We start from the raw sequence: 10270 nt of genomic DNA, 5'->3' as shown, positions 1-10270 counted from the left end.
CTTCTCTTGGAGTTGAACTCCGAGTTATGACGTGTTTTGGGCGTTCAACTCCGGATCATGACGTTTTTCTGGCGTTTAACTTCAGAAAGCAGCATGAACTTGGCGTTCAACGCCAAGTTACGTCGTCATTCTTCGAATAAAGTATGGACTATTATATATTGTTGGAAAGCCCTGGATGTCTACTTTCCAACGCCGTTGAGAGCGCGCCATTTAGAGTTCTGTAGCTCCAGAAAATCCATTTCGAGTGCAGGGAGGTCAGATTCCAACAGCATCAGCAGTCCTTTTGTCAGCCTTCTTCAGAGTTTTGCTCAAATCCCTCAATTTCAGTCAGAATTTACCTGAAATCACAGAAAAACACACAAACTCATAGTAAAGTCCAGAAATGTGAATTTAACATAAAAACTAATGAAAACATCCCTAAAAGTAGCTCAAACTTACTAAAAACTATATGAAAACAATGCCAAAAAGCGTATAAATTATCCGCTCATCAGTCACCCCTCCTGAAAACTGTGACCATAGCCTCTATGGTCACCCCTCTTTAAAACCGTGACCATAGCTCTATGGTCACCCCTCCTTAAAACTATGACTATAGTCTCTATGGTCAACCCTCTTTAAAACCGTGACCATATCTATGGTCACGGTTTTCACCATGACCATAGCTTCTATGGTCGTCCTTCCTTAAAATCGTGATCATAGTCTATCTATGGTCACCTTACCTGAAAACCGTGACTATAGCCTGTTTTGTTTTATGCGATTTAATTTTTTTTAAGCATAATCACATCCCAAAATGATGATAATCACTAAATAAATCTAAAAATAAAAAATTCAAGAAATCTAAAATATTAAAAGTTTCATTATAAGCTAGATATGTTTTTAGTCCAAACAACACAAATCAAAAGAGTGTAATTTATCCATTACATGTAATACCACGTAAAATCTCGTTTCAAAAAGTACACAACACATTAAAATATTACATATAGATAACTAAAGTCATTATAAGACTCATTCCATCCCATCCAAAATACAAGTTTGAAAATAGAACAATTAGGCAGCACCCTTTCCCTTCTTCTGGATTTTCATCATATAATATTCAAGCTCCTTACCTTCCAAAATATAGCTGCAGCATTCAAGAAGGAATGAAATAAGTAACAGATCAAGAATCAAATTAGACAAATTTCAATGCAACCCAAAAGCTTTTGAATTGCTCTTTGTATGTATTGGATTGCAAACTTTACCTATAACATTAGAAATCAAACGAAATCCAAAGCAAAAACTGTAATATTTGAAGGAAGTAAAATTATAGCAGCTTCACTTGCATCAGCCCAGGCTATATCCACTGTCATGAAGATGTCAACCAGTCAGTATGATTATATATAATTAAAAAGCTAAGCAACATCAATTGGAAAACAATGTTCCATGGGTCATCCTCTAATGTCAAATCGCATGTGAATTAAAAAAATTTCCCGAGTCACCTGTTTCCATGGCAATATATTACACATGGTAGAGGTTTTAATTTTCTTTTGGACTGATTATAGGCACATAATGACTGCATTTAAGAACATCACCTCGACTATTTTTTATCTGCAGAATATCAAATATTACATGATAAGATGACAAGTTGGCAATATGAACAAAACAGACTAGGGTTTAATTGTTGGAGGGAGGGGGAGTGGAGTAAAATCAACAAGAGAAGTTCTCAGTTGAACTGGAATAAAAAAGTAGAAAGGGTAAGAAAATTAACTAGAAATATTGTACACAAAATGGATCACCAGTCATTTTAAAGATACAAATCCAACAAAAAAAAACTTCTATTAGAATTTAAATGTGAGAATTTACATCATCCTACTATAGATTTATTTTTTAAACCTTAATAATTAAGTAATTGTTTCATGCTAACATTCTAGGTAAGGAACACATTGTGTGGCATCTAAATATAATTTCAAGAGATGAAAAAGCAAGTTGCAAAACTGTATATCTTTTAGCATAAAGCCATAACTCCACAATAACTACCATGTTCAAGCATATATCTACGAGTCCTAATGTCTTACAAGTTATAATATCCAATCTACGCTGAAATTTATTAGCTCTGGACTAAGTTTATAGGTTCATGATCCTCATTTAAGCCAACAATTGGCTGCCTAATAATTCAGTCTTTTGCCACGACTTTTTATGTTCATGGGAAATTACACAGAAGAAGAAACATATTTACATTTTCACATAGCTAACATTAAAAAGTTTTACTGAAATTATGAAATCTACCTTTTCAAGATAGAGATAGTGTTAAATTATACTCAATTATGCTTACAATAAAAGACAAAGAATTTAATACATGTTCAAGGAAAAACTCAAACGCAACTATTAATGTTGCAGTAACATGTCCATGAGTCCACAGTTTTAACATTTCTCAAATAACTAATCATCTATTAGCTAAGTACAAGTTCAAATTTATCTAAACCTCAACAACTATATAAAATTTGGTGATTACAAAGTAGATTACAAAGACCGTAACCGAATGATTGTCAAGCTGAATTGCTCTCCGACAATATTCTTCCACTCTCTCCCAATTACTACAAACAAATAAAGCAAATAATAATATAACAAAAATACCCAAACAGAAGTCAAAAACATAAAATAACATTAAAAATCAGGAAGATATGTTATCATACTATACTTACTAGTGCTTAAGATGGCAGAAAGCATGGTTCGTCCAATACACAAGAACATTAGGGCACAAAGTAATTGCCTTGAATCGCCCAAAATAGAAAAAAACAAATAATGTAATAATCCCAAGAACGTTACAAATTTTTCTTTTTTAAAGGAAATATGATTATTTATTAATTAAAAAAAGGTTAGAAAGCATACCTCTGTGTAGGCATCAACGGCGGCACTGAAACAATCTTTCTTGAAGTAAGCGTTTCCATCTATTCTGAGTTGCTCTGCTTGCATCGCCACCGTTGACAAGGCACCACCACTTGGCCCTATTCTTGATTCTTCTCTTTCTCTCGATGGAACCAGGGGAAAGAAAAAAAAGGCTAGGAGAAATTTAAAATTAAAAATTAAAAAACTGTGACACTAGATCACCTTAGGCCACTCCCAAAACTGTTACCATATATCCTTTTTTGTCACCCTCTAAAACCGTGACCATAGATATCTTTAGATCATTCTTCAAAACTGTGACTATAGATCCTTTTAGGCCACCCTCAAAACCGTGATCATAGGACCCTTTAGGTCACCCCCCAAAACCGTGATCATAAACCATTTTAGGCCACCCTTTTTTGAAAAACCGTGGACATAGACCCTTTTTGGTCACTGTAAAAAATCGTGACCATAGACCCCTTTAAGTCACCCTCCAAAACCGTGACCGTAGACCCTTTTAGGCCACTTCCCAAAACCGTGACCATAAACCCCTTTAGGTCACCCCCCAAAACCGTGACCATAGACCCCTTTTAGGTAACCCTTTTTTGAAAAATCGTGACCATAGACCCTTTTTGGTCACTGTAAAAAACCGTGACCATAGACATCTTTAGGTCACTCCCCAAAACCGTGACCATAGACCCTTTTAGGCCACCCTTTTTTAAAAAATCGTGACCATAGGTACTCTATGGTCACTCTTTCTTTAAAAACCGTGACGATAGCTTTTTTTTTGTCACGCTAAAAAACCGTGACCATAGAGGGTCTATGGTCACGGTTTTCTACCATGACCAAAAAATCATGGCCATAGACCCAAAATGTTGTAGTGAAATTAGCAATTGTGGCTCCGACTTGCCCCTGCGATCATCTCCGCCACCGGAAAGCTGATCTGGCACAATGTCATGACACAGTGGACTATACTAAGATGACGGCATATGGCTTCGCGCCCAAACCCTATTGAAACTACGTCATTTCACTTGTTTTGGTGGTTAAAACTCTCCATCTTCTCACTACGACGATCATAAGTTGCAAATCTTCTTCTTCTTTTTCTTCTTCCTCATTTTTTCTGATGCATTGCTGTGAAATCCAAAGGAGCTCCTTCTAGCCATTTCGGAAACCTATGCAAACTTGGGTTTTGGCAAGAGTGAAGACGCCACAAGCACAAGTTCATATAGAGGTTAGTTACAAAACCCATTGCTACCAATGCGCTATCTTCTACTTCTTTAACTTTGGTTGCTGATTTTCCCTGTATTTTGTTAATAAACTATTCTGGTTAATGTGCACATGCAATGTAGGACTTAGGGTTTGATGCTTTTTTTTAGTTTGCTACAAAGTTAGTTTTTTTGATGAGTGACATATTGGTTGTTTGTGGGTCTAGGATTAATGTTGTAATGGAAAAATTTGATAATGGTGCTTTTGGGATGGTTTTCTATGAATGTCATATGCATAAAAATTAGTCTGATTTTGTTTGAAATTTCTTTGCAGATGGATCATATAACCATAGTATTTCACCATGGAGGTAGATTTGTTACCAAGGAGGATGGTAATGTAGTATATGTTAGAGACAACACTGATGAGCTGGTTGGATTAGATGAAGACACGATGGATGTATTTTCAATTAGGGACTACTACAAAGTGTTAGGATATGATAACATTGTGGAATGTTGGTGGCTGGCTCTTGGAAGACCTCTGAAGACTGGGTTAAGATCTCTTTCACGTGATTCTGAGTTATTGGAGATGTGTTTTAATGCGAAGAATAACCAAGGAATTGTACATGTTTACTTTGAACATGGAGTATCCCAACTAGAATTTGATGATGAAAAGGAGTGTCCAGACTTGTGTGAGATTTTCCCCAACCCCATTCCATTCCCACCCCAAACCCAAATACAAGCACCCCCCACACTACCACCAAACAATCCACTATTGATTCAACACCCACAATCCCCATTTCTAATGCAGCCACAAAATCAAATGTTGATACTACTTCAATTACCAAACCCCTATCTAATGTATCAGCTAATGCCCTAACAAAGTCAACAACCACCAATGAAGCTAAACCAACTACATCGAAGCCCAACTCATCTAAGCTCACCACTGCCAAGCCCACTACATCCAAGCCTAACTCATCTAAGTACACCACTGCTAATCCCAATACATCCAAGCCCAACCCACCACTACGAAGCCCACTATCTCCAAGCCCAACTTATGTAAACCCACCACTGTCAAGCAAATCCAACCAAAGTCCTAGTCATCTAAGCCCACAACTAAAAAAGTCACACCAAATTCTAACAAGCCAAAAACTGCCAAAGCAACCACTGTCAAATCCACTCCTCCTGGGATCATTTAAGCTAGTATATCAACACCTAAAGGTCAATAAAATGAACATAGCAATGAAGATGACAGCAACAGTAGCAGTGATTCATACGAGAGTGCTGAAGACTCTCTTTACAAGCCAGGGGCTATTGAGAGCTCAACTGAAACTGAGACTGACAGTGGAGGATTTGAAGTGACAAAGAAGAATCATAAGTTGAAACATGCATCTGGGTCTGCTTGGAGCAAGGAAAAACAAAAAATGCTATTGGAAGAAGATATGCTAATGGTGAACTCTGATGAGGAGGTTGACTTGTAGAAGTGTTAGAAAATAAAATTACTGCCCAAGATGGAGAATATGATGCCTATGATCCATATTTTGCTGAGTCGGATGGAAATAACTACAGGCACTCAGAAGAGATGAAAACTCTCCCAAACAGCGAAGATGAGGACACAGCAGATGATACTGATGATGTGTTCCCACAATTTAATAAGGGAGCTAGATTCGAAGAGTGCAACCTTCAAGTAGGAATGAAGTTCAACACTAAACAAGACTTCATTGAAGCAGTTAGAAAATTCACTATACAAGAGGGGAAGCAGATCAAATTGAAAAGGAATGAGAGCTATAGGACAAGAGCAATCTGTAAGTGGAAAAAACAAGGATGTAAGTGGGTGGCTTATGCAAGCAAAGATCATGAGGAGACATGTTGGCAGATGAAGACATTTTATAATGATCATATATGTCCCAGAAAGAGCAAAAATAGAGCTGCAAATAGAAAATGGCTTGTAGGAAAATTAGTCAAGAAGTTTAGGAAGTATCCAAACCTGAAAGATGGAGAGGCAGCAACATATTTCAAGAGAAGATGTGACTTGGATTTGAACAAATCATCATTGACTAAAGCCCTTAAAAATGCACGAAATGTTGTATATGGTGATGCGGCTTCACAGTATTTAAGGTTGAGGTACTATGCAGAGACTCTTCTTAAGTGTAATCCTGGATCCACTATTGAGATCGGTGTTAGTCCCCAACTCGATTCAGATCCCATTTTTGAAAAAATATATGTTTGCCTTGATGGATGCAAGAAGGGATTCAAGGCTGGGTGTCGACCATTAATCGGCCTAGATGGAGCATTCTTTTGAAGACACAATTTGGAGGACAAATCCTCTCTACAGTTGGCCGGGATGCTAAGAACCATGTTTACATTATTTCTTGGGCCATAGTGGAGATAGAGAACAAAGAGAATTGGAGGTGGTTTTTGGAGCTACTGGTTGATGATGTTGGTGAACCAAATCATAGATGGTGCATAATGTGAGACATGCAGAAGGTAAAAAAATTCATTCATTTATTTAATTTTCCAAACTTGATGAAGGGTTTAATTGAGTTCATTAATATATTTTGAGGGGTCTATTTGAATCACAATATTAAAAAAAATTGAATGATGCAGGGGATTATACCAGCAGTATGGGAGGTAATGCCGACGGCCCACCACAGGTTCTGTGTCTGGCACTTATGGAGGAACTTTAATAAGAAATGGAAGGATTCATAACTTAAAGGTATTTTATGTATTTTATGGGAGTGTGCTAGAGAAACTACAAGGCATGGATTTCAGCAGAAAATGGAATGGATTCAGAATCGAAGTGAAGAAGCGTGGGCTTACTTGGACAAATAGCCTAAGGCATCATGGACCAAGGCATTCTTTAGGCATGACCCAAAAATTGATAACATCACAAATAATGCATGTGAGGTTTTTAACTCTAAGATTATCAGGCAAAGCCAATTATAACACTTTTAGAGGAGGTTAGGATGTTTGCAATGAGATCAATTGCAAAGAACAAAGTAAAATTAGCCAATTACATAGGCATGTTACCCCAGTTCAGCATAGCAGACTACAAAAGATCAGGAAAGAATCTGGAAAGTGGCTTCCTATTTGGAGTGGAGATGAACACTGAAAGATTTGAAATTCATGGGTGGCCGACTAACATGGCAGTTGATTTGGGAAAGAGCATCTGTACCTGCAGATTTTGGCAAATAACAGGTTCATCTTTCATTAATATATGTACTTTAAAAATTTGATCAATATATATTTGTTTATGTTGTTGAGCTAACTTTAACTACTTTGGCAAATTTAATTAATATATGTATTTGTTTATGTCACTGTATTAATTTGATTAATATATATTGATTTGTTTATGTTGTTCAGCCGACTGTTACTTAGATAAATTTGATTAATATATATAAATTTGTTTATGATGGTAATTAATTATAATAGGAGTACATAAGGAGTACATAAGGAGTATGACATGAGATTTTCTTCATTGACTTTTAATACTTTAAAAATTTGATTAATATATGAGTTTGTTTATGTTTATGTTTTTGAGCTTATTGTGTAAAGTTCATTAACAAGTCACATAAATTGTAGGTATGCCATGTGCTCATGCATGTGCTACACTGTCAAGGGTAAACAGATCCTGAAGACTTTTGTCACAAATGGCTGACTATGGATTCTTATAGGACTATATACTTGCACTCATTGAATCCAATTCCAGGAAAAGTACTATAGGAAAAATCTCAATACCTTAAGCCTCTAGCTTCTAAAGTAAAGAGAAAGCCTAGAACCTTGAAAAAGAAGAAAAGAAAAGATGCCGATGAGGAACCTCCAGGAAGAAAAAAGGCAAAAACGTGCAACTAAGTTGAACAGAAAGTACAAGTAGTTTACTTGTACCTATGATGGGACAAAAGGCCACACTAAAAGAAGCTACAGTCATAGAAAGGCTGACGATGAAGCCATTGCTGAAGCTACTGCTGCTGCCAAAGCTACTACTGGTGAAGCTGCTGCGGTTGCAAATACTGGTGAAGCTGTTGCTGCAAATACTAGTGATGCTGCCACCAATGTTGGTGCTGATGGACATAATGGGAATACTGCTAGCAATGATGGACATGTTGTTACTAATGATATTGGAAATGATTCCGGTAACAATGCTAATAATGATACTGCAGCTTCAGAGGTTGAAATCACACAACCCAGTTATTCACAACCATTGATTAATAAAGGGGTTTGACTTTCCAACTCACTCCAAAGCAATAAACAATAATTATTGCTTACACATTTTTGTAGCAGAACTGACTCATTATCTTGCAGGTTGCTCCACTTGTTCCAATTCAACCTACAAGGCCAAAGAAGTTGCCCCCAAAGAGAAGATCTCCTCAAGTTGCCTTCAAAAAGAAGATCTCAACACTCAACTGCTGCAAATATGGATCCAATGCAGGGAGCAAGTTCTGGGACAGCAGCAAAATTGGCAGGGGTCATGAGGTTTGTCCCTACGCCAGGCTTCATACCTCCAAAGAAGAAGTGATGAGAAGCTTTCTGTTTTGTAGTATTTAATTATGTTAAACTTGGGTTCATCTTGATGATTGTATTTTAGAATTAGTTTATGTACAAGTTAGAAACAGTAAAACTGATATAGAATGTTTAAGTTTGGATTTGAATAGGTGGTTCTATTTTGAATGATTTTAATATTTTGTATATTGATGATACTAGATAGACATCAATGCTGATGACTGTTATAACTATCAGTGCTAGTATCACCTTATTATCAATTTGGAAATGAAAGTTGCCTATTAGTTATTTTAATTATTTATCTTAAATTAGGTGTTGTTTTTAATTGTAACTTGATATGTGCACGTTGAAGAATGTGATAATATTCAACATCACTATGTTGGCCGAGTTGAAATTGAAATTTGCATATTATAATAATTTATGTTCAATTAGGTGCTATTTTTTACTGCAACTTCATACCACTACATTGCAAAAATTGATAATATTCAACATTACCATATTAGCCAACTTGAAAATAAAACTGGCAAAAAGTGATGTTTAACATATCTATTGCATTCAAGTCAATTTCAATTGTACAATCAAGAACAATTTCACATGGTTTATTTTCCTACAACTAAGCCATAACCAATACACAAAACCACAATCGAAAACACAAACAAACTTAAAATACATTTTCATATTTTTAAAACGCTAACATCAGCTTCCAAATCCCTAATGGTCTAGCTTAAATTCATTTTTCAATGGTCAACATCTCTTGTAGAATCAACTCTCCCAACAATGGCTTCATCCTCCTCATCTGCCCATACGAAAAGCCCGAACCAACTCTTTCCTGCGATCTGCACCGATACCAGGAAAAAATTAACATAAAATATAATTAATAAGGAGGTTCCAATAAGCTCTCATGATTCAACAACTCAGATTGTAGTTTGGGAAATAAAAAAAAAAGTCGCTCAAGATTGGCGTCTATACCAGACCAATGAAGAACAGGGTGCATTCTGCACCCACACCATTGAGGAAGCTTCCTTGCTCTGATGCGATTGGTGGTCGTTGCTCACGTTCCATATGAACGTGACCTACTTGAGCTCCCTGAAAGTTGACTGCTGCTCCCAATTATCCCTATGAAGATGATGATGAATTATTAGTTTAGGGGTTTTGAGCCATTGTCTAGGGATGTATTTAAATCGTAGGGGCTAAATTGAGATATAAAATTCTATCTCCAAGTCATGTAACTATTAGCAATCCCACTCAGCACTTAATAGGCCACGTGTAGTCCACTGTGTCATGACACTGTGCCAGATTAGCTTTCCGGTGGCAGAGATGATCTCAGAGGCAAGCCGGAGTCATGATTGCAAATTTGGGGGTTCTAATTAAGGCTAATGAAATTGTAGGGGTCATTTTGAGTCGCAAGCCAAATTTTCGGGGCCAAATTGAGATTTAACTCCATGTTTGACATTGCTTCACAGGAATAATGGAGAACTATTAACTATGTTAATTAGATTATAGTTTTCGTCTTACTCCAATAATTTCTTTCTCGTTTGTTTTTTATTATTGTTTCTTGGGATTATTTTAGAAATTAAACAGGCATACACAAATACCAAATTAAAAAAAAATATGTCTTTAAAAACATACAATTCTAACATAAATCTCTACAGTACACATAGCTGCAAAAAGTCTCTCTACTACTCTACAAAATTTATTGTTCATTTTCTTTC

Source organism: Arachis duranensis, chromosome 2 (genome assembly GCF_000817695.3).
Source record: "Arachis duranensis cultivar V14167 chromosome 2, aradu.V14167.gnm2.J7QH, whole genome shotgun sequence".
Classification (NCBI taxonomy): Eukaryota; Viridiplantae; Streptophyta; class Magnoliopsida; order Fabales; family Fabaceae; genus Arachis; species Arachis duranensis.
The sequence above is the reverse complement of the archived record's forward strand: the minus strand, read 5'-3'. Positions refer to the sequence as shown.